This window comes from Pteronotus mesoamericanus, unplaced genomic scaffold, assembly GCF_021234165.1.
Source record: "Pteronotus mesoamericanus isolate MK-2021 breed Mesoamerican mustached bat unplaced genomic scaffold, CSHL_Meso_final contig_29, whole genome shotgun sequence".
NCBI classification, from domain to species: domain Eukaryota; kingdom Metazoa; phylum Chordata; class Mammalia; order Chiroptera; family Mormoopidae; genus Pteronotus; species Pteronotus mesoamericanus.
Window position 1 is genome coordinate 4,957,087 of NW_026555123.1, and position 22,747 is coordinate 4,979,833.

A 22,747-nucleotide genomic window follows, 5' to 3' on the forward strand; every position below is an offset into this window, starting at 1 on the left:
CCGGCACCCGGGCTCAGCGCCTCCTGGCCGCGCCAGCCGCCGGCCAGCCTCGAGCGCCCTTCCCGAGCACTAGGGGGCAGGGCGCCCCGAAGAGCCCGCGAGAAGGCTGAGCCACCCGGGCTCAATGCCGAGGAGAGGCCGCTGTAGGGGGCGAGGGAGGGGTTTGCAGGGCAGTAGCCAGGGGCCAGGTGGGCTGGCAGCCTTGGCCGCCCATCTGCGCGGCCGGAGGCGGGAGGGGGAGCTGCCTGGGAAACCCCCACCGTCTGGCAGCCGGCTTTTCCCTCCACTCGCCCACCCCCCAGCTGACTTGCTCTTCCTCTAATGCACCATGTGGGTCTGTGCACTTTTCTGGGTAAAGTGTTCATAGACATCAGATACTCAAAAGAGTGATTTAAAAAAAAACTAAATTCACTCTCCTCCACGCTGAAAGCAAGAAACAGTGTCCCCGAGGCCAGGACCCGATCTCAGGCCAGTTTTCCACCTGCAGTGGTAGAAGCCGGGGAAATGCTGCCCGTGGTAACTTAATCTTCAGATGAGATGTATCCAAATGCTTGATCGTCAGATAGCTGGGGGATTAAAGGACCTCTCAGTTTCACCCACAAGAAGCCGCCTCTCCCCGCGGTGCATTCAGAGGCGAGCCCACCCCCACTTCTGGGAAACCCTTTCAGCAAACAGGCAGGTTCGAAACGCCATTGGATGCGAGTCAGGAGCAGTGTTGAGTTAAAGGATCAGTTTTGCAACTGCCAACTAAAAAGAGCAATACACTGGAAATAATAGACTTTTTCTTTGTTCTATTTTTAAATACCATTTTACATTGACCAATTTATAAGGACGGTTACAAATAAGGAAGTAATAAAAACCACATCAATAAATGAGCTCGTAAATCCATGTAAGTTGGGATTTTAGAATCCAAATGTTTTACAAGTACTAAAAATAATGAACTATTCATTTAGAATTCAATTATCTGTAATATAAATTCCATTTTGGCCACTAATTTTACAGCACAATACAGAATCTCCAAATGCCTGTTTTCCCTAATGTTAAGTAGAAAAAAAAATTAGTCAAATATCTTCACTTAAAATGTGATTGTGCGTTTAAATATGCAGGTTGAAATTTAATGTCGGATTGAGGACGGCAGAGAATCACCACTCGGCCAGCCCCGCGCTGCTGCAGCAGGAACCACGGCGCCAAAACCAGCGGGCACCCAATGCGGACGCCTGCCGCCTTCGCTTAAATACGAAAAGACGAATCACGGCTTTTCATTGGACAAGCCTGGCAGACTCCCCGGTCACCAAGGAATGAAATAATGTCACCATAAGGACACGTTGACCTCGTGTGCCCCCCCCCCCATAGGATGCACTGAAAATGGCATGTCATGTTTGTGGTATTTTTGCCAGAAATACATAATCTGAATTTAATGAGAAAATACTAAACAAACGCAAATTGAAGTACATTCAAAAAAATAATTGGCCAATAGCACCCTTCCAAAGTGTCGGTCATGAAAAACAGTGAGCAACCATCGCAGGTCAGGAGAAACTAACACTTAGATGCATTGTCAGGCCCTGAATTGAATCCTGGACCAGAAAAAAAAGGAGATTTGTTGGGTAATTGTAGAAATTTGAGTAATGTCTTCAGTTTATAAAGCAGTAGTGATGTTAATTTCCTAGTTATGATCATTGTATCAATACTATGGTTAACATTTACAGAAGCTGAGTACATAGTGGAATTCTTTGTAACAGTTTTGTAACATTTTCCTAAGTCAAATTGTTTCAAAATGTAAACTTAAAATATTTAACATGTGGTCATACAAAAGAAACACTATGGTACAACTGTTTAGGAGGAAATAGAAACATAAATATTTTATCTCAGTTTTTATCAACTCATGTCAAATTCCGCTGTCAGGCGCCTGTGACTCCCTGTCCTTTGAAGGGGCTTCGCAGGTAGGTCTGTAATGAGGAGAGAAGACCCCTCGGGAAGGCGGTCAGCGACTTTGAGGAAGGGGGCAGGGGAAGTGACTGAGGGAGAGGGCGCTTGTGGAGGCGGTGTACTCGGCTCCTCGCGTGGGCGCCCGAGAGTCTGGGCAGGTCCCTGCTCTTGATGGATGGCCGGGGGCACCCGAGTTTCCCCGGAGCGGGCTTTTTTCCAGTTGCGGGTTTACGATCTAAATAACACGACGTTAGATGCCCGGGAGATGCGCGACGTCCGGGCGAGCTCCCTCCTCCGCTCGGCGCAGCCGCGCTTTGCCGGCCCTGCTCAGCGCGTTCACGCACGTGCTGCGCACGCATCGCGCGTTTGGCCTGTGAACCCTCCTGCGGAAAAGGCGCCGTGCCTGCGGCCCGGGTCGGTTTGCGCCTTGCCTTTTCAACTTCACTGCATTCCATTGCTTTTCCGGAAATACGAAGCCGGGCGCTCTCCACCCCCAAGGGCAACGGTCGGTCATTCGCGCTTGTCCCCAGAGGCGCCAGCCCACGCCGCCCCTGCGCGCGCGTCTACCGTTGGAGGTTTGACCTCCCCGGGGCCCGTGCCCCCGCTCGGTGCTGCGTGGACTCACGCGGCTCCAGCCAGGGCGGGACAGGGGAGACTGGATGGAGTTCGGGGTGTCCACACTGGCCAGGGGACAAGGAAGGGGAGGAAGCCACCGTGCCCCGCACTGATAAGCCCTCTGGGCGCCTCATCCACAGCTGGCACTAGCGGCCGGTGAGGAAGGGGTGAGTCCCTCGCCATTCCGACGACCTGCAGGCCCTGGGCTTTCCTCGCCAGGGTTCCAGCAAGGCAGATGCCTCCGTGGGAAGCAGGTCACCTCTGACTGCGAGGCTCATCTCTTCAATTATAAGTGGTTTACCTCTACGCACACGTTTTCATCACTGCCTGGCTGCTAAGCAGAAAGTCAGCCCATCCACACCCCAGTTAGTGGAGGCTGGCGCGGAAGTTTGCCCAGCCTGACGCGTGAAAATCTGGCCACCTCCCCTCCAAAGCACGTACTTTAATGTATTTTCATTGCCTTCTCCTTCTCCTTAGGGTCACCCTTTCCCAGGGGGCTGATGAAACAAGGTGCTTCCCCATCGTTTTAGGAATGTAAGGAAAAAGCCAAACCAAAATTAGTATGAATCTGTACGCATGGGTAAAGTCAGGCACGTGAATAGGGCTCCCTCGCTCTCTAAGAAAAGAGGACCCGTGAATGCCCTGGGCTTGGGAATGGCTTTACCGGGTAGCCTACCGGCCCGTGAGCACAGTGCAATCCGAAACAGAACTGGGGCTCTCCGTCCCCTCCCCCGCCCTGCCCCGAGCCATCGCTGCCCCCTGCCCAGCACACCACCTTGGGGGGGGCGAGTCAGAGCGCCCTCCCGCGGCCGCCCCAGCCCAGCTACCGAAGGCAGCCCTTCCCCCGGACGCGCTGGCTGCGTCGCCCTCTCCTTGGTCAGCGACAAGAGCCTAACTGGTCGCTGGGTCTCGGCCCATTCATGTAACACGTCTAACTGCACAAGGCAGGTGCCCGGCACCGTGAGAAGCCGTGGAGACCCTGCGGTGAAGCGGTAAGAAGCCACGCGCGTTTCCGTGAGCGGGTGGCACCTCTCCCCTGCCCCAACTCTGGGAGGATCTTCCCTACTAGTAGAGTTAAGTTTCAAACTCTCCAGCTCAATACAAGCGTTACCGGGGAGGCCCAAGTTTATATCCCCTCCCCCGGCCTTGCCTTGCTCCCAAGGGAAGAGTTCAGGTGAGAGACAGCCCGGCTGCTGGAAACGAGGTAACAAGTTTGTTTACGAGACACACGTGAGCCTCACGCTGCAGGCAGGCACCCGGCCAGTCTGAACGCCCACGTTTGGAGGAAATAAAGTTGTTAGTAAGTTTGTTCTATGCGCTTGAGCCAGCAGCCACAAGCGGGCGCCCAGCTAGTCTGAGTGTGCCAACTCTTGGGGTTCAGGGGCTGTGTGCTTTAGTCGGCTTCTAGGTTCCCCTCCTCCTCCGCTGCTAGGCCTTGGGGTCTATACACAGAGTTCAAAGGCTCTCCTTCCCAGAGAGCGGAGGCCATGCACACGGAGCTTCAAGGCGCCCCTCCTCCTGCACTGGCATGGTGTCCCTGGCGATGTGGGGGACCCCCCCGCCTCGAGGTCTCCTCGGACGGCGCTCAGGAGGCTGAGTCGGCGGTGAGACGCTCTCCCCGTTGTTCCCAGCCTCCTGCTGCAGGCTCTTCACAGGATCGCACGGGGCCGGCTCCCGCGCGCTCCCTTCCGGCAGCTTCTTCCTCGCCCAAGCCCTGCACAGCGAGCGTCTACTCACATCGCCTCCTGCAGCACCACCCACGCCTCCCATCCCCCACGCGGTCGGTGAAGGCCTCTCCTTTGCGGAGGCCGCCTTGCTTCTGAGCGCTTGTCCGCTGCCCTCGTCTGGCCCTCTTGCCCTTGAAATTTCAGTTCCCTTTTCCGAAAGCCTTCTCAAATCTCCCTAGTTGGAATTTTCCTCTCTCCTATGTTCCCATAGCATTTTGTTTGTACCTCCAGTCTGCTTCACGCCAGATTTTATGTCTGTCTAAGCATGTTGTAAGCTCCTAGAATGCAAGGGTCTCACCCTGGCTGGAGTGGCTGAGTGGATTGAGTGCCAGTCTGCAAACCAAAGGGTTGCGGGTTTGAATCCCCGTCAGGGCACAGGCCTGGGTTGTGAGCCAGGCCCCCAGTAGGGGGCGTGTGAGAGGCAACCCCACACACGCGGACACTTCTCTCCCTCCCTTCTTCTCTCTCTAAAAATAAATAAATAAAATCTTTTAATTAAAAAGAAAAGAATGCAGGGGTCTTGACTTTTTCGCCCCTGTGTCCTCTTTGGAGCAGGGCTCCGTGCTCTGGGTGCAGCCGGCTTTGCACATAGGGGCGCCCAGCAGGCATTTGCCCAACCGATTCGCACGCGAGGTGAGGGCCCCTCGCCACGCCACGGCCAGGATCCCGGCGTCCCGAAGGCAGGTGGCCTGAGCCCGCGCTCAGAATGCAAGGACTCGATGGCGAGGAAGTTGCGAATTAGCAGGTGCGGTGGGAAGACACGGTGCGGGGAGGCGGGCAGGCATGGGTCTTCCCTGCCAGCCACTCGTCGATTGTGACACTTGACACATGTCGCCTCTGAAGGCTCAGGCTCCTCACCTGCACAGTGTGTGAATTATTATCTGCTGTACAAATTGTCACAGAGGATCGAGGGAGAACGTAAAACCCCTGAGAGCACAAACCCTTCCTTCCGGGATAAAGCGATGGTACCTACATGGCTAGTTTGGAAAACTATTTGGATAATAAACAAGCCTCTATGAAGCACTGTCCCCGGGTCCAATGCCACACACAGTGGGTATCTGACACATAGTAGGTGGCCAGTGAATATTCTGTGAGTGAATAAATTGTAGCTTCCAACCCAAAATAGAAATGCACTAAATCAACGGGGACCCCATGGCTCTGGTCTGAGGGTTATGTCACGAGAAGCGCATGTTAAGCATGTTCCAGCTCCCCGCTCACCAAGCAACCCTTTGACGTCCGGCTTAAGCCCGGGAAGTTCACCCACCAGCTGCACACCTGGAAGGTCAGCTGCACCGCCGCCGGCCGCTCCCGCCTGAGCGCAGCCCCGCGACCGCAGGATGGACGGAGCGTGGGAGAGCGGTGGGTTCTGCCCCGAGCCAGGCCCCCAGGCTCTGCCACAAATTGTGGTGCGGGTTTAGCAAAGATGCCCCTCCCCAGAGTCGGGTTATGTATAAAATGACGGGCGAAGCTGGAGGGAGCTCCACCACCCCCACCGCTGCATCCTGCAGGTCACGAATGACCCGCCAAGGGACCTCAGAGCCGTCCTGCGGGGCTGGGAGGCTGCCTGGTTCCCCACCCTTTCCCACTCTTCTCGGGGAAACTCGCGCTCACGGACCACCGGCAGCACAGGAAGCGAGTTTTCCGGAGCTGGACACGCAGAGCACCACCAGGGGGCAGCGTGGAGCCTCGGACCCGACACTGTGGCCTCTCCTTATAAAGCCAGAGGCTGGAGAGGTGGGGACGCGGTTTACAGACGGCCCTGCAAAAAGCTGACTAGTTTAAAAATCTGCGTGTGTCCCTTCTTACCTGTTTTATGAGCGCTTGCTCTAATACCTTCTCTCCTCCCCCTCAAGTTTTCCAGGGCCCACTGATATATGATACAGGTACACAGGCGTGGGTGTGAGATTCGATTTTATCCTTGGTACAATGTAGTAAGTTAGCCTATTGCTGTTTCACGGGTGCTCACGTGAGGCTCCTGGGTCAGGAGCAGAGGACCTTGTTACAGCCCAGCCAGCAGCGCGGGCGCTGGGTTCAGATCAGTCCGTCAGCCCGCCAAACCCCCAGGGGCCGCACCGGGGCCCAGAGGGGGGCTGGCCCCCACGGTGGGGCTCGGCGCAGGAGGGGAACCCGAAGCCTGGGGGCCCCCTGCTGCTACGGTGAGCAGGAGCCAGCCTGCCCTGCCCCCCCCCCCCGCCCCCGAGGGGAGGCTGCCTCCCCGGGCAGACTGCCTGAGGCGAGTCCGTTCTGGGAACGGCGGAGGCGGGGGCGGCCAGACCTGGCCTCCTGGGCCATCCAGCACAACGCACCGGGGCCGGAGGGGCCGTGGGGAGCATCTTCCAACACAAATGCCAGAGTTTCTCCTCCTAATTCATTGTTTTTATTGAGTGTTATTATTAAACTCACACTGACACCAAATGTGTGCCTCCCAGCCCCTCAGGGTGTGAGCCCCGCAGGCTCTGGAGCCAGGAGACCTGGGCTGGGAATCAGCCTTTCCGGTCCCTTGCTGTGTGGCCTTGGCCAAGCCAAGGGCCAGGATCTCCACAAGGCCCGCGACCCCCTGCCGGCTACGGCCCCGCCTCCTCCGCAGCCACGCTGCCCGCGGGGCAGGGCTCCCAGGAGCCTGTCTCCAGCGCCATTCCTTCCCTCGAGAAGCGGGGCTGCTTTCTGCCCGGGACTGTGTCCGCTGGGCCCTGCCCGCCGCCCCCGCCTCTTTGCCTGAGCTCCTGTCTACCCTGATTCCAGACACGACTGCCGTCATAGCGCCCTCTCCTCTCCCCCTTAGGACTCACACGGCCTCCCCGCCCCACGTGGGGCCGCGCGCTCTGTGTGACCCCAGGGCGGGGGGCCTCGGAGCCGCCGCCCTTGTCCTGGCCTCCTCTCCCCACGGCAGCACCCAGGGCCTCCACTGCAGTGTCCGCCTGCCCGCAGCGCTCTGATCGCTGCGATTTCAAGCTTATTCAGGGAGGAGTCGGAGGGGTTGGAGGGCAGGCATTAGGCATGCGGGCCCTGGCATCTGGCTTGGTTCAGAGCACCCCTCTCCTGCTGGCTAGTTGTGATGTCTTGGGAAAGCATTTAACCTCTCAGCTGTAACTTCCGGGTGAAAACACGAGCAGCTGTGGACCTGTAGCTCAAAGATCGCTTGTCAGCATGAAGCCCGTTCCAGGCACATGGTCTGTCCGTGCTCAGTAGCTGCACCGTGGAGACGGGTGCGCTGCCACTGCGCCCGGCAGGCCCTGCAGCGAGGCTGCCCAACAGAAATAGAATGCACGCCCCAGCGGGCTGAGCGCCGGCCTGCAAGCCAAAGGGTCTCCGGTTCGATTCCCAGTCGGGGCACAGGCCTGGGTGACGGGCCAGGTCGCCAGCGGGGGGCGCCCAAGAGGCAACCACACACTGGTGTTTCCCTCTCTTCCTCCCTCCCTTTCTCTAAAAATAAATAAAATCTTTAAAAAAATAATTTAAAAAATAAATACGCAGATCATTATTTCTGCATGTAATCCATATAAAAATATTACTGAGATATTTTACAACTCTTTCTATTGTCTCCAAAATCCCGCGTGTCTGCTGTAGTTAGAGCCACCTCAGCTCGTGCTGCCACATTTCGGTGCGAGAGCCCCAGGCGGCAAGCGGCGGCCACCCACCGGGCAACCAGCCGCCACCAAGTGGGCAACCGGCCCTGGATCCCCGCTGTCCGGGCCGCCTCCGGCCTAACCGAGCACTCATCCGCTGGGCGCTATTTTAAGTACTAGAAAGAAGTAACTGCCTACTTGCATGTTTTATTCGACAGAGCAGAAACTTTCCTTACGAGACCGGTCAAAGGAATAAATGATCAAGGGGCGCTGTTAAATCTCTTGGAGAGAACAAAAGTGGCTAATTTATATATTATGATCTCCGTATGGTGTTCCAAAAGAAATTCAGTTAGAAATCGCATGCATTCATTTGCAGTCAGTTTTTCGCCGCCCCACATCAAAATGTGAAAGCGAACACGTTGGTCTGCGGCCTGGAACAGGGCCGGGCGGCTGGAATCCGGGCGGATGTTCTCCTGGCCACGATTAAACTGGAGCAAACGTTGTCCTCATTGTGCATAGCCTTCCGCTACGTGGCTTCGCTCCATCTGATAAGGATGCATTTGCTCTACATTGAAATGAAGTTTCTCTTCCCTGAAGGTGGCACTGTGCACGAGGAAGAGTGATTAGCTCTGTTCACCAACTTCTTCAGGACCTGTGGGACCACCTGATTTGGCTAAAAAGGCAGCAGCATGTGTACCTCGGCTACGCTGATGCCTTCGATCCTCTCAGTTGCTATTTTCCTTTCCTTTTGATTCTTTTCCCTTCTTTTTCGAGGTCAGAGTTATTGCCTATTATAACTGCGCCCTTTAACTTTTTGAGTGAATTTTTATATCGAGATATTGTTTTTGTTTTAAAAACAAAAACCTAATAGCTAAAATTTATTGATTGCTAACTGTGTCCAGCCACTTCACTGAGCACTTTACATACAGTATAGCACTTTTATACACTCCTCAGAGTGAATAAAGAAAGAGGTTTTTTTTTAAAAGACTATTTAGATTCCAGAGCTCCAACTTTACTGATATTGCTGGGGAAATTAAGAGTTCATTAACTTGTTTATCTGCCCCTTCTCCCCCCTCCAGAAATAGCATGTAAGGAGACAAGATATGAGGCTTGCCTTTATTAACTGGAGATGTGACTAAATAAGGGTCTTTATTCGGTTACCAGCTACCAAAGAAAAAAGGAAGATTTCACATATAGGACATTCCTGGTTTCCTGTTCACAAACCCACCCAACAGCGCTCTCTGGAACCAGGCCTGGTTTAACCAGGCGCAAACCACCCGCGCTGTTTAGCGGTCAAGTGCGGGAAGTCTCAACGAAACAGTTCGCAGTCACCTCCCCTCAGAGGGCGGGCGACCTCTGTCCGTGTCCCGCCCGTCCGAGGCCTCGGCCTCGGCCTCTGAGCACCTGGGCTGTGGTGTGTCCCAGGCACTGCCGTTCTCTGTTTTGGGGGCATCTGGGGAGCGGTGTTTGTTCTTGCTTTTTTTTTTTGGAGAGGGAGATCTTACAGCTTTATCTCCTAAATGACATGTAGGCCCCGCAATGCCCAGAAAGCCCGTGGGACGCGCTGCTGCGGGGTGCGCCCACGCGGCGGGGCAGCTCTGGGTCCCCTCGGCATGGAGGCAGTCGCGGGCGCCAGGCTCGAGTCCCCAAGGCGCCCTGTCCGGCTCCAGTGCCAGGCCCTCCCCTCTGACCACACTGGCTCGCGTGCGTCGGGGAATGGGGCCGCCGCCTCCCGGGGCCTCTCAGCCCACGGATGAAGAGGAGGCGCACGATAGTGACCCCGACATCGGTGGGCTGGGAGGGGGCAAGGAGTGGCAGGCCAGTCTTCTTCTGTCAATAAATAGAAACGGCGCCCTCTGTTCGCTTTGCTTCTGAAGGTTAAATAATCCCCATTCCTATTTCTCAGTCCCCGGTTTCCCGGACTCCTCGGAACCCTCGGGTTTCAGTGTTTATCTTGGGCCACAGAACTGCCGCCATGTCACCGGCCTCAGGGCCCGAACGCCGGGCGTTGGGGAAAACGCCTCCCTCCCCTTGTTTCCTAGTGTTCTGTCTGCCTTAGAAGGAACTACAGACATGTCCGCAACCCTGTGAACATGTGGTAAATGCCCAGGCACAGGCGTTGGCTAAAGAAATTATTCCACGTCCATGTAATAAAATGATGTCAGGAACATATTTAAGAAATGAAACCCATAAAACAACCCTAAATAGCCATTAGGTAGGAGAAAAATGCATGCGCGCTGAGGTAGGATTCCTGTTCTTTTAAGTACATGTTTGCATGCACACGCACACGAAATGCCCGGAAGTTTCCGCCGAAGCGGGAGGAACGTGGATGGTTGGTGTTTCTCTTCTTGCCTGCAGTCGCTGATTTTGCAACAAGACAAAGAGTGCTCCATTGTGTCATAAAACCCTCACAGAGCAGATTTTGGAATCCCGGTTTATTACCCTAAGAGGCCGAACAAACCTAAAGCAAAGTATAAACTGTCCTGAGAGGATTCTTACACTCTCAGGACCCGCAAGCTAATTGCAGAAAAGGCGGCCTGCGCCCTGTGCCGGGCTGAGGAGCAGGCCGGGGGGGGGGGGGGGGGGCGGTGCGGCCAGGCTGCGCCTGCGAGAGCGAGGTTGTGCGTGGTGACACGGGACTGTGCGTGGTGATGTGATTGGAGAGGTGCCACCCTGGGGACCCTGCAAGCTTTTGGTTTTTCAGACCTCTCTTTTAACAGGGACATGTCCTTGGTGGGGTCACAGGATTGTTTCATTTATTGACATTTGGCGGAAACGCGGTGAGAGCAGGCATCGGGAAGGATAAACCCTGTGCGCTGTGGGGTGACAGGGACGACAGAGGGCCGGACACTGGGTCCCGTGCGCAAAAACAAGCCGCCGCACGAGGTCCGGGGCAGCGGGAACGGGAACCCCGAGCGCGTGTGAGCGACGTGTGTCCGAGCGCGCTCCACCGCCGGCGGCTGACATTTTCTGAGCTCGAGCGCCCGCGGCTCTGGGCCCCGCTCACTGCGCCTTCAGTTTCTGCGTGAAAGAAAGCCACGCCCATGCGCTTGGAGAGGGTGGGCCCTGCCCGTCTACCGCCATCTCCCAGACGGGAAACTGAGGCACGGGGCGCTTAAATAAGGTGCCCGGTCCCACAGCCGGTAACTGCTGAGCTGGGACTGACACGAGCTGGCCCGATCCAGGACGGCGCTTGATCTCTCCGTTTTTCTGCTTAAATGTTTCTTCAAAGACATGGCTTTTGTTTTGTTTTAACAGCTTTGTTGAGATGTAACTCACAAAGCATAAACTTTACCCCTTGAAGTGGCCAAGTTCATGGTTTTTAGAATATTCACAGGAGTGTGCCATCATCGCCACAGTCGATTTTAGGACATTTTGATCACCCCCAAAAGAAATCCGTCGCCCCACCGCCCCCAGCCCCGGGCAGCCCCCCTCCACTTGCTCATCTGCGGGTTGGCGCCTTTGGACATTTCTCGGGCGCGGACTGGGACTGTCGGCTCCGTGATCCCCTGCAGGTGGCTTCTCTCATCCGGCATCGCGGTCTCCACGCTCAGCCGCGCGGCCGCACTTCCGAGCGCTTCACTCCGCCGCCTGCCGACGCACACTCCGCTGCGCCGGCGCGCGCGGCCGTCTCTAGCCCGCAGGCGGTGGACGCGGGGGTCGGCCCCTTGCCGACTGTGATGAACAGTAGCTGCTGTGCGCACGCGAGCGGAGGTTCTTGAACGGCCACGTTCCCCTCCTTCCGGGCAGGCAGCTGAGGGAGGACGTGCTGGATCGGAGGACACGCCTGCCCTCCAACACCGAGCAGTCGCCAGGCCGCCGTCCCAAGCGGCGACACCGCCCTCGGCCAGGCCCACAGCGTGGGAGGGTCCCCACGGCCCCGCGCCCTCGCCCTCGCCGGCGCCTCCTCTCTTCCTAGCCCGCCCCAGCCTCGGGCAGAGGGCCAGGCCTGCGGGTCTGGCGCAGGGCCGGCCTCGGGAGGGGCATTTCCGCCGCGAAGGCCGCCGCCCCTCCGCGGCCGGGCCCCGCGCCGCAGGCCGCCCTGCTCTGGCCTCAGAGCCTGCCGTTAGCTTTACTCAGGAACCTGTTCACTGAGAATCGACCTCTGCCACCCCCCCTCCAATTTCCCACCCCTCTCGCTGGTCCCCCTGGGGGACGGAGACGTCAGGCATGGACGTTCTGCCTGCCTTGCCTTCCGGCCACTCAGGCATGTCCAAGGCTCTCCGTGTGCCTGTCAAATACATACGTGCTCGCTTGGTGGGGCAGGCGGGAGGGGACACCGTCCAGGTAACAAATTCACATGGAAGCACCAAGGCCACAGTCCCACGTCCCTCCCAGAGAGAGGTGACAACGTTCACTGAGGGGCCGTGTGGGCCGGGGGGCTGGGGCGCCTACGACAGACGCCTGCGACAGAAGCAGCAAAATGGCCTGGCCACGGCGGTCACGACCCTCAGAAAAAGAAAGCCAGTGGCTGTATAAAATGGGGGCGAAACTCGCCCGCAGGTGAACAGCGGTTCTACTGGGAAGGATGATGTGTGTAAAGTGGTTTCCCGCTCCTTTCTCTGCTTTTTCTGAAACGGCAGGAGTGAGCACGGCCTACTGTTATAACAGGGAATCAGACGTTTAACGAGACTCCTTAGGAGCCCAAGTCAGCCTTTAAACAGAGGACAGTCAGCCCAGGTGAGTGCGCAGGCCTGGGGGCGGGGCGGCGGGTCCGCAGAGAGGATTCGGGCTGCACCCCTGCTGGTCGCGGGCCGTCCCCGGGGGCCGGGGGGGCAGGTGGGAGGGGCCGCTGAGTCTCTGGCGCAGCAGTTCAGACACAACAAGCTCATCCGTTTCCCACGGGCCAGTGTAGACACTTAGGGAGCGTAGGAGTCGGCCAAAGAATGATACAAAAGGAGGTTTTAGAAAGAAGAGTATGGAGAAAGAAGGAAGGGAGGAAAGAGAGAGGGAGGGAGGGAAAGGGAGAGAAGGAAGGGAGGGAGGGAGGAAGGAAAGAAGGAAGGGTGGAAGGGAAGGAAGGAGAAGGAAGGCGGGAAGATAAAGAAGGGAGGGGGAGGGAGGAAGAAAGGGAGGAAGGGAGGAAAAGGAGGGAGGGAGGAGACTTTGGACCAGGTGGCTGCAGGAAGCAGTCTGGGCCAGGGCCCCACCCCCCTGTCCCCGCTGGGAGCGGCCAGTTGCCAGCTGCCGACTCACTTCGGCTCCAGGCCCCTTGCACCTGCTGTAGACAGGCAGGCACTTCTTTGTAAGTTATCAATATACAGGGTCTCTTTCACAGGCTGCAGACTCTCCTCTTGTAGCCTCTCAAAGTAAAAGGGTCTCTCAGGGGCTTTCAGGAGGAGCACCCTAAGTGACTAGAGCCAACAAGGATTCACAGGTAGCATCCTGGGCAAGATTATGTTCTGCCAAAATCTTCGCAGTGTAACTACGCCTCCAAAAATTAAGTAAAAACAGATCTAGACTAAGAGGCTGTGGGGCCTCTTAATAACCTGCCATTTACCTAATTAACTGAAAATGGCCCGTCAATATAATATCCTATAGATTCCACAAGCCGGTCTGGTAAAACTGTGTTGTCAATACATATAACACACTTACTAGAACAAGGACATTATTGTAACTAGTTTAATACTTACATTTGACAAGCTGAGTTTTAATTTGTCATTCCAATTTGAGCCAGTAGTTCCATTTAGTTGATAGTTTTTTCAAACTAGTTATAAAATTTTTCCCTCCAGAATAAATCTATTAAATATTTTTGTGCCATTATGCATGATGCTTTAGGGTGCTAAGTATGTGGCCCAGAATATAAAATATTTCTTGAGTAAATCATTTTCTACATTAAATTCAGGTACAAATGTCATTCTCCCATTATACGTCTCAGCCTTGAGACGGTTACATTCCTTTACACCACAACTGCATAGAAGTTGTTCTATGATACAGCTGTTTTCATCATTCATTTAACAACTTCGAATTCACTTCCAAGCTCCCACGAAGACACGGGCAAGGCAGGGCCCCGTCGCCCCAGCCTCATTCTCTGCCCCAGCGGCCCCCCACCCCCTCCCCCTGCTCTGCGTCCCTCCGGTGGCTCTGTGGCCCAGGGCTCTCTGCTCCTCGTACACAGGCTTAGGGTTAAGCCACTCCCTGTGGAGTGTTTACTTTAAGAATCGGTATCAGCAAAACTTTCCAAATTTAAATGCAAACATGTCTCGCTTTCAGCCCGAGAACAAAAGAAGCTAAGGCTAAAGTTTCTCTAAGTAGCAGCACCTGTAAGTTCTCTGCTTGCTGTTGGGTTTGCAGTTTTACACCCGGTTTGTGCAACACTGCTGTTCACCCTGCTGTCAGCGACGTCCTGGCTTTAGCTTGTGGTTTTTAAAGCCAATGGGTGGTTTCCTAGGCATCACGGAAAAGCCCAGCTTTCATCTCTCCCCTGCAGGCTAGAGGGTGTTTAAAGCTCTTTATTCACACACGAGGGAGAGTTTAGGGAACTAAAAGCAAGAAACGAATAGGAGCAATTTTTCTTCTCAAAAGTCTTAAAACGTTCAAAGAGGCAACTAACCAGTGAGGTGGAAGCAAAACTAGGAATCAGCTAGAGTCAGCTCCCGCGTTATGAGAACTTAATGATGGCATTTGACCATTTTGATCATCTAGGAAACGTGGTCAATAGTGTCAGCATATAGACTGGACTACTGCAAATTACAAAGAGGTATAAAGAATCTTACTTGGAAGTGTTAGGTAAATGCCAAACATCAGTCAAAGGGAAAACAAACATAAGGAGTATTATTCTGCTCAGTTCAGTTTTGGCGTAAAGAAAAGACGTGTCAGTTTAGATTTAGAATTAATATTGAGTCTTATAGAACAAGATCATTTTTACTATTTTCTTCACTTAACTTGAAAAGGAAATAACAGACCTATGAAAGAAAGGATGGATGGAAGGATGGATGGATAGACAGACAGAACGGAGATATAAATGTTCCGGGGGGAAGAGACAAATTCGCCAGCAGAAGAGCTCTAAGTAGTGTGTGTAGATATTTCGCCAAAAGGAGGGGAACCCTGACTCTCCCTGAAGTGTGGGCCACACGAAGCGGACTTCGCAGAGAGGGGGACGAAAGCGTGACCCCATTAACCCGGTGATTCAAGTCGAGACCGACAGCCATAGAGCAGGTCGCTGGATCGTGCCCTGAAGATAACAGGGTGGCAACGCGCTTCACCTGCATGACCTTCCTCCACACACCACCGCACTCTCGACAGGAGGAAAGCGTGAGGTGAATTCAGCAGAGGGCCGGGCTGAAGTAGGCTTGGCCAGGGCCCCTCAACACTGTGGGGGGCCTCGAACACAAGAGAAAGTCTTGGCGAATGTCACGGCCGAGGTGAGTGTAAAGAGCTACGACAGCCACGTGTAGCGTGGTGTCGTGGGCGGGATCCCAGAACAGAAAAAGGGACGGCAAGGAACAACTGAGAAAAGCTGACTGAAGTCTGGATTTTGGTTAATAAGAATGTATAGATATCGGTTTCTTAATTTTAACAAGTATACCATACTAATATAGGATGTTAATACAGGAAATTGTGTACAGGAAATATAGGGGAGTTCTCTGTAAATCTCAATTTTTCTGTAAATCTAAAACTGCTCTTAAAAAGTCTATTTAAAATATAAATATTATGCGTGGCCAATTACATTATGTCGAAATATCAGGCAAAATAAACTTCAAGATAACAATATGACTTGCAGACAGAAATACTCCAAAGTGATAGAGAGAGCCAATACCTTAAAATATATCTAATAATTATTAATGTATGTGCCCAATGATAGGGTTCACAATACATGAAGCAAAAATTCATAGAAGAAAAGGAAGAAATAGACAATACCACAAGTATAATTGGGGATTTTAGTAGTATTTGATAAAACAAAGAAGCAAAAATCAGTAAGGATGTAAATGATATGAACAATAATATTAACCACATTAGTCTAATTGACATTTAAAGGAGACTACCCTCAGCAGCCTCAGAATACACACTGTTTTTAATGCGTATGGTACATTCACCAATTAGACCATACGCGAGGCAATTAAACAAATCTCAGTAGATTTCAAAAGATCAAAATCTTGGACAGGGGTGCCCAGCCTTGTGGCATCTCTGCACTCTCGGGAAGAAGAAGAGTTGTCTCGGGCCACACATTACGTACTTTGCAACATGTATACACAAAAGAAATCTCATCGTGTTTTAAATACATTTAGGAGTTGGTGTTGGGCCACATTCACAGCCGTGTGGAGCCCTTGCGGCCCGCGGGCTGGGACTTGGACACCGCTGTTAAAGTGTGTCCTCTAAAGCCAAAGCAGGGTCCACTGCCGCCGTGGCCCCCGCTGGCCGGCGGACGCCTGGCCGGGTGCCCGGTGGGTGGCGCTGTCGGGCCCGGGCGGCGCCAGCGAGAGCCGGAGTGGGTGGGCGCGGAGAGCCAGCAGTTAGAAGCTGCGTGAGTGGCGAAGGAGGCAAAGGCGGCACCTGTGGCCAGAAGGGTGGGGGAGGCGGGTCATTATTTTTCACAGACAGTTTTCTCTGTTATTTATTACCCATGTGTATGTATTGTTTTGATAAAACGTCACATTAAATGCTTAACATTTACTTCCTCCTTAGAGACACCGTTCCTGAGCTTCCTCACATAACTGGACTCCCTGGTCTCATTTCCTCTGTTGCCTCCCCGATTGTCACGGCACCTGCTCTACTTTTAAAAAACACATTTACGTTTACTGGCTGCTGTCTGTCTCTTTTCCTGACCTCTCAGCTCTGCGTGGGCAGACACACGCCTGTTCCGTTTGCCAAATACGTACCCAGTACTCAGCACACAGTAGGTCGTCAGTATATATTAGTTAAATCAATAAATTGTTAAATGACTGCATTTATTTTTCTTTTCTACAATAAATGTGCACTGCTGTTATTACAAATGATGTATTTTAATATAAATAATTGTGTAAATTGAAGAAATGTGTATGTCCATTCAGGCTTGCTTAAATTCCTCTCCTGGGTCACTCAGTTAAAGAGGAAAGGAGAAACACAACACGGTTTGTAAGGCTCGTTAATTATATTAATTTACACTAATTATATCAGGCTTCCCTGTTTTCTAAGGTCTTATGCTCTTATTTTATGGTTTCTTACTCATAAGCATTTTTATAAAATCTGAAGATATATGTGGAAGAGGGAGATACATAAATTAAACCTTCCTGTTTAGTAATGATGTGTTGCTTTCAAAGAGCAGTGATTGGCTATTTCACTATTATACGGAAGGGTTGATTTTTGGTTTGTACAAAAGAAAACTTCCCCACCCATCTCTCTGTTCTGCTCTCTGCACCCAGTGTCCTGTGACACCATAGTGACCAAGGCTCAACCTGGCGACCTTTGGGAGGCTTCACGCTCCCTCCTGTTTCCCCCACAAGGAAACAGCGGGCGCCAGCGGAGGGGCATCCTTGGGGGCCGCTCGCGCCTTCAAAGGTCAGCAACATTCGCCAGCGGCGGGCGCCTTCGGCGGGGCCGCAGCCGTGCAAATGGCCTTTGTTCGCCCCAAGCTGCGGGTGGGAGCCCTAGGAGCACACAGGGCAAGCCAAAGGGCGGGGTCGCCTGCCACCAAAGGCCACATTTTCTGTTCTCTGTTTTAAAAGATGAGTCACCTCCTTTGGAACGACTGAAATCTAAGATGTACAGGAGGCGGGAAGATTCGATTGCATAGGGGTAACATCCACGAAGATCAATTGCAATTAAAGCTGTGGAAGCTTTAGACGTTTCTCATCTCCAACTCCAAGGAAACAACTCCAAGGAAAGATAAACAAAAAGGAAAATTTTTTAAAGCTACAGAAACAATATAGTTAATAATATCATAAGGGCTCTATCTTGCAAGTTGGGTGTTTTTTTCCAAAGGACTTTACATGTGGTGGGTGGTTCTGAGGTCAATGCGAGCAGGAGCCCAGGAACCCCTGCTGGTCTCCCCAGAGCTCTGAGGTCTCCCAGGGAGAACTGTTTCCCCCTCGACACTCAGTCCGTACCCCAACGTCTCTCTGCCCTTCGTCCTGGGAGAAGGGGGGCCTGTCCTCGCTGTGAAGGCCGCCCCCCCCACGCCTCCCCTGCACCCACCGTGGGCGTCGCCAGGAAGGGCCTCCTCTGCCCCAGCGTGACCCGCTCCTCTCGCACAGCGTGGCTCCCCGGGGGGCGGGCCTCGCCTCCCCGGCGGTCCCCGCCCGGACCGCCGCCACAGCCCTCCTGCCGGAGCGCCGCCTGCCGCCACGGCTCTGATGTTGTCCAGTTTGGTGTCTGGCCCAGCATTCTGCCATTAAAACGACTGTAAGTCTCTACGCCTTATTTCTAAGTTTACGTTTTCTCAGGAAAGGAAATTCTGATGAGCTTATCTTACATCAAGAATCTCCTGGATCTGAAAATCAATGTAATAAAACATTTCAATAGCATAATGGACAAAAACCATATAATTATTTCTATAAAAGTCATTTGACACAATTTAACATCCTTTCATGAAAAAGGCTCCATAAACTAGGGAAAAGGGAGAGCTTCCTTAACCCAGTAAATGGCATCTATGAAATACCTGGAGCAAACAGAACGCTTACTGGGGGAAGACCGTCTCCCTCTGAAACCGGGAAGGAGATGAAGAGGCCTACTCAGCCCCCTCCCGGTCAACACGGCACTGGAGGTACTGGGGGCAGGAGGGGGTAAGCGGGCAAGAAAAAGAAACAGAAGATATTCAGATTGGAAGTAAAACTACCCTTCTTGCATATGATTTGATCTTGTATATAGAAAGCGCTGCGAACCATTTCTAATAACAATTAGAATTAACTAATTCAACAAGGTTAGAGGTTACAAGATCAATACACAAAAATCAGTTGTATTTCTATACATTAGCAGTGAAACTAAGAAAATAATTCTATTTATAATAGCATCAAAAATAAAATGCTTACATATAAATTTAACAAAAGAAGTGTATGATGTGTACACTGAAGCTACAAAAAATTATTAAGAGAAGTTTTAAAAATACCTAAATAAAAGGAAAACATTCATGTATCAGAGGATGTGATGTGGCTAAAGTGCCAACAACCCCAAACTGATCTACACATTCAACACAGCCCTACCAAACGCACAGCTAGCTTTTATCCAGAAAATAATCAGATAATTCTAAAATTCACGTGGAAATGCAAGGGGCCCAAAACTGCCATATCCAACTTGAAAAAGAATAGTTAGAAGAACGCACATGTCCCAGTTTCCAACTTACGACAAAGCTACCGTAATCAAGACAGCGCGGTGCTGCCGCGGCCGGCGCAGCCCCCACACGAGCAAGTGAGAGGCACCCGATCGATGTTTCCCTCCCTCTCTTTCTCCCTCCCTTCCCCTCTCTCTAAAAATAAATATTTAGGGGGAAAAAAGACAGCACGGCACTGCTTAAAGGCAGAGATGCAGATCGGTGAGATAGAATCAAGAGTTCAAAAACAAACTCTTACAGTTTTGTCCAATTGATTTTCAACAAGGATGTCAAAACAACTAAATGAAGAAAGAATATAGTCTTTTCAACAACCAGTGCTGGCATACCCGGATATCAACGGAAAAGAATCCATTTGATCCCTCACCATGCACGAAAACTCATTCCAAATGTATCATAGGCCCAACTGCACAGATAAAACTCAGAAGAAAACATAGGAGTAAATCTTTGCGATTGGAATTAGGCAGTAGTCTCTTAGTTGACACTACAGGCACAAGCGATACAATAAAAAATAAGTTGGGTTACAGCAAAATAATGTTCGCTGCAAGGAATATCATCAAGAAAGTAAAAGGCCAACCACAGAAGGGGAGAAACTATCTACAAGCTGTATATCTAATAAAGGACTTGTAGCCAGAATATATAAAGAACACATATCACTCAACCATAACAAGGCTAATAACCTCATGTGAGAGTGGGCAAAGGATCTGGAAAGATATTTCTTCAAAGAGAAGCGGATGGCCCACAAGCACGTGGGAAGGTGTTCGCCACCGTCGGTCATCAGGGAAATGGCAACCACGGCGCGCGATCCGTTCACGCCCACGGGCACGGCTGCGATCGAAGACGACGCCGGCGAGTGTTGGTGAGGATGTGGAGCAACGGGAACCCCTGCACACGGCCGCGGGCGACGGCGAACGGAGCAGCCGCTTCCGAGAGCCGTCCGCCAGCGCCCCCAGTGTTCCGCACAGAGTTGTCCTACGACCCAGCCATTCTACCCGGCTCCGCCCACGAGGAATGAAAGCGTATGTCCACACAAAACTCGTGCACAAATGTCCATGGCAAAATTATTCCTAACAGCCAAAAAAAGCGGAAACAACTCCAGCACCCGTACAATGGAACGTGAGTTGGCCATACAAAGGAATGAAGTGCTCGTGGGCAAACTCTGAACACAACACAGTGAGTGCGGTAGCTTAGTCACCAAGAAAGAGATCATTTCATATGCGATCTCACTTATGCGAAATGTGCAAAGTAGGCAAACCTATAGAGAGAGGGAACAAATCAGCAGCATCCCAGGGCTGGAGGGTAGGGGAGGAGAAGGAGGAGCAACAGCCCATGGGTGCAGGATTTCTTGTAGAGGGGACCGAAATATTTTGCAATCAGGTTGTAGGGATGGTGGCAACAGCCGTGTGAGAACATTGAGTTGTATGTCTCAAATGAGTGAATTGTACAGCCTGCGACTCACGCACCAATACGTCTGCCTCATTGTTTTATAGAGAGTCTCCTGTCACAGTCAGCCATCGGTGGCGGTGGCGGTGCGGCCAGGCGGGAAGACGATGGCGGGGCCCAAACTAACAGCCCGGCCCCTGCGCTCTCCAGTCTCTTCCCGGAGAGGGGCTGACCCGCGGAGCCTGGAACAAGCCCCAGGAGGCATCTTCTGCGTTAGGAATTTCCATTTTAAAGAAATAAATGGAAGACCAGTCCTGCAACCTGGGGAGCCGGGCATGATCCCCTGCGAGCGCCCAAGCCTAGGTCCCTCGCACAGCCTGGCGTTGGGCCGCGTTTGCTTTAAGCCGTGGCACGGCTCAGAAATAATCGCCTTTCCCACGTCCTATACCTAAGTGCGCTTTCTCATCACCACTCGGCGGCCTATGCAAACCCTAAGGAAATCTGTGGCTCCCCCTGCCCCCTGGGTCAGGACGGCACAAACCAGCAGAAATAATTGTCACGGCTGACTTATCCAGAGTTTGCTTGCACAGCTAAAAGTCCAATGGGAAGGGCCGCCAGCTACACAGCCCGAGCAGGCGTTCGCCTGAAGGCCGCCAGGCGTCTCCACGAGCGGAGGCGATGGAATTGCCGCAAAGCGCCACCCTGACTGGGCTGACCCCCTTACCTGTGATGGCGTCGGTTCTAAGGCTCCTGCTCTGTGTAAGGTTTCCTGACAAATGGTCTCAGATTGCTTTCAGGTGTAAGGGGCAATGAACTAAAAGCAACGGGATGCAGACGACATATAGGCCTCAATGTATAAATGAGTGACGCCAAGTTCGCGCCAGACAGGCAGGTGTACGGGCGAGGGGGACGCTCCTTAACAGGAGATCGGGACATTTCAGAGCAAGACGGGAGGCGGTTCGGATGGCAATAAAAACTGTTCACCTAGCGAGCTAGAAAAATGTAGGCCTTTTACCTAACAGTTTACAGAGGTCGGCGGTGCCGTTGTAAGACCGCAGAGCTCGAAAACGCAGGGGCCCGCGTGCAGTGCGTTCCTTCTCTAACGCCACCCGAGGGCCCCGGGGCTGCGGGGCGGTTCCACCGGGACCTGCAGCGAGGCCTGGGCTGCCCCGCTGATCCTGGGCTTCGCGCCCCGTCGCCTGCCGGGGCGGGACCTGCGCCTGGCTCTCCCAGGAGGCCGCTCCGCGTTCCCCGGCTGCACAGGTGGGCTCCTGCCGCCGCCGGCCACGACCCGCCGTCGCCCGCCCGAGTGCCTGCCACGCCCGCGCTCTGACGCCTCCCTCACGCCTGCGGCTTCGCTCCCCTGACAAGCGCTCGGGTCAGAGACGAGCCAGCGACAGGGCAGACGGGCTCCACGCCATTGTCCCGCGTTCCCATCAGAGTCTCTCCCCATCGCACGCAGAACGAAGTGCTCGGCTGGCCAAAAGGGTCTCTTCTACCCAAAGTCCTCAGTTTCCCCTCGTGGACTCAGCTCCAGCCACACTCGCCTCCTTGCTTTTCGCGGACCGCCGGGCACACCCTCCGCACACGCGTGCGCGCGCACCCGGCCCGCGGTTCCCTGGGCCTGGCAGCCGCCCCTCAGGCCTGCGGAAGACTTGCTCCTTCGCTTGCTCCGGTCACCCCGCAAGGGTCACTTCGTCAGGGGCGTGTCCCTGACGGACCACCCCACCTAATGCATTAGGTGGAGGCACCTGCTAACACCTAAGGTCTGTGCCCCCCCCCAAATCCTAGGTGAAGCCCCAGCCCGCACGTGATGGTAGAGTGGAACCTCAGTTCCCGAACCCAATTCTTTCCAGAAAACTGTTCGAGAAGCAATTTGTTCAAAAACCAGATCTCCTTTGTCACCTGAGAGACGCGTGAAGGATCACCCAGGGGGCAGCAGGAAAGGGCTGCGGGGTAGAGAATCAAGACCCCCAGTTTTGTGAGAAAACCCAAACATTTTTTCTACGAACGACTCAGTCGAGAACCAAGTTGTTCGGGAGCCAAGAGGTTTGAGAGCCGGGTCGGCTGCCTTTGGAGGCGGGGCCTTTGGGAGGTAGCTGGGTTTAGAGAAGGCCTGGGCCGGGGGTCGCAGAGCAGGGTTAGTGCCTCACGGGAAGAGGAACCCGGCACCCCCGCCGAGCTGGCACCCTGACCCGGGAGGAGGAGAGGGGTGTCGGCCAAGCCGCAGTCTCGGTGCTCTGCACGGCAGCCGCAGCTGGGACGCGCCCTCCATCCACCGCGCTGAC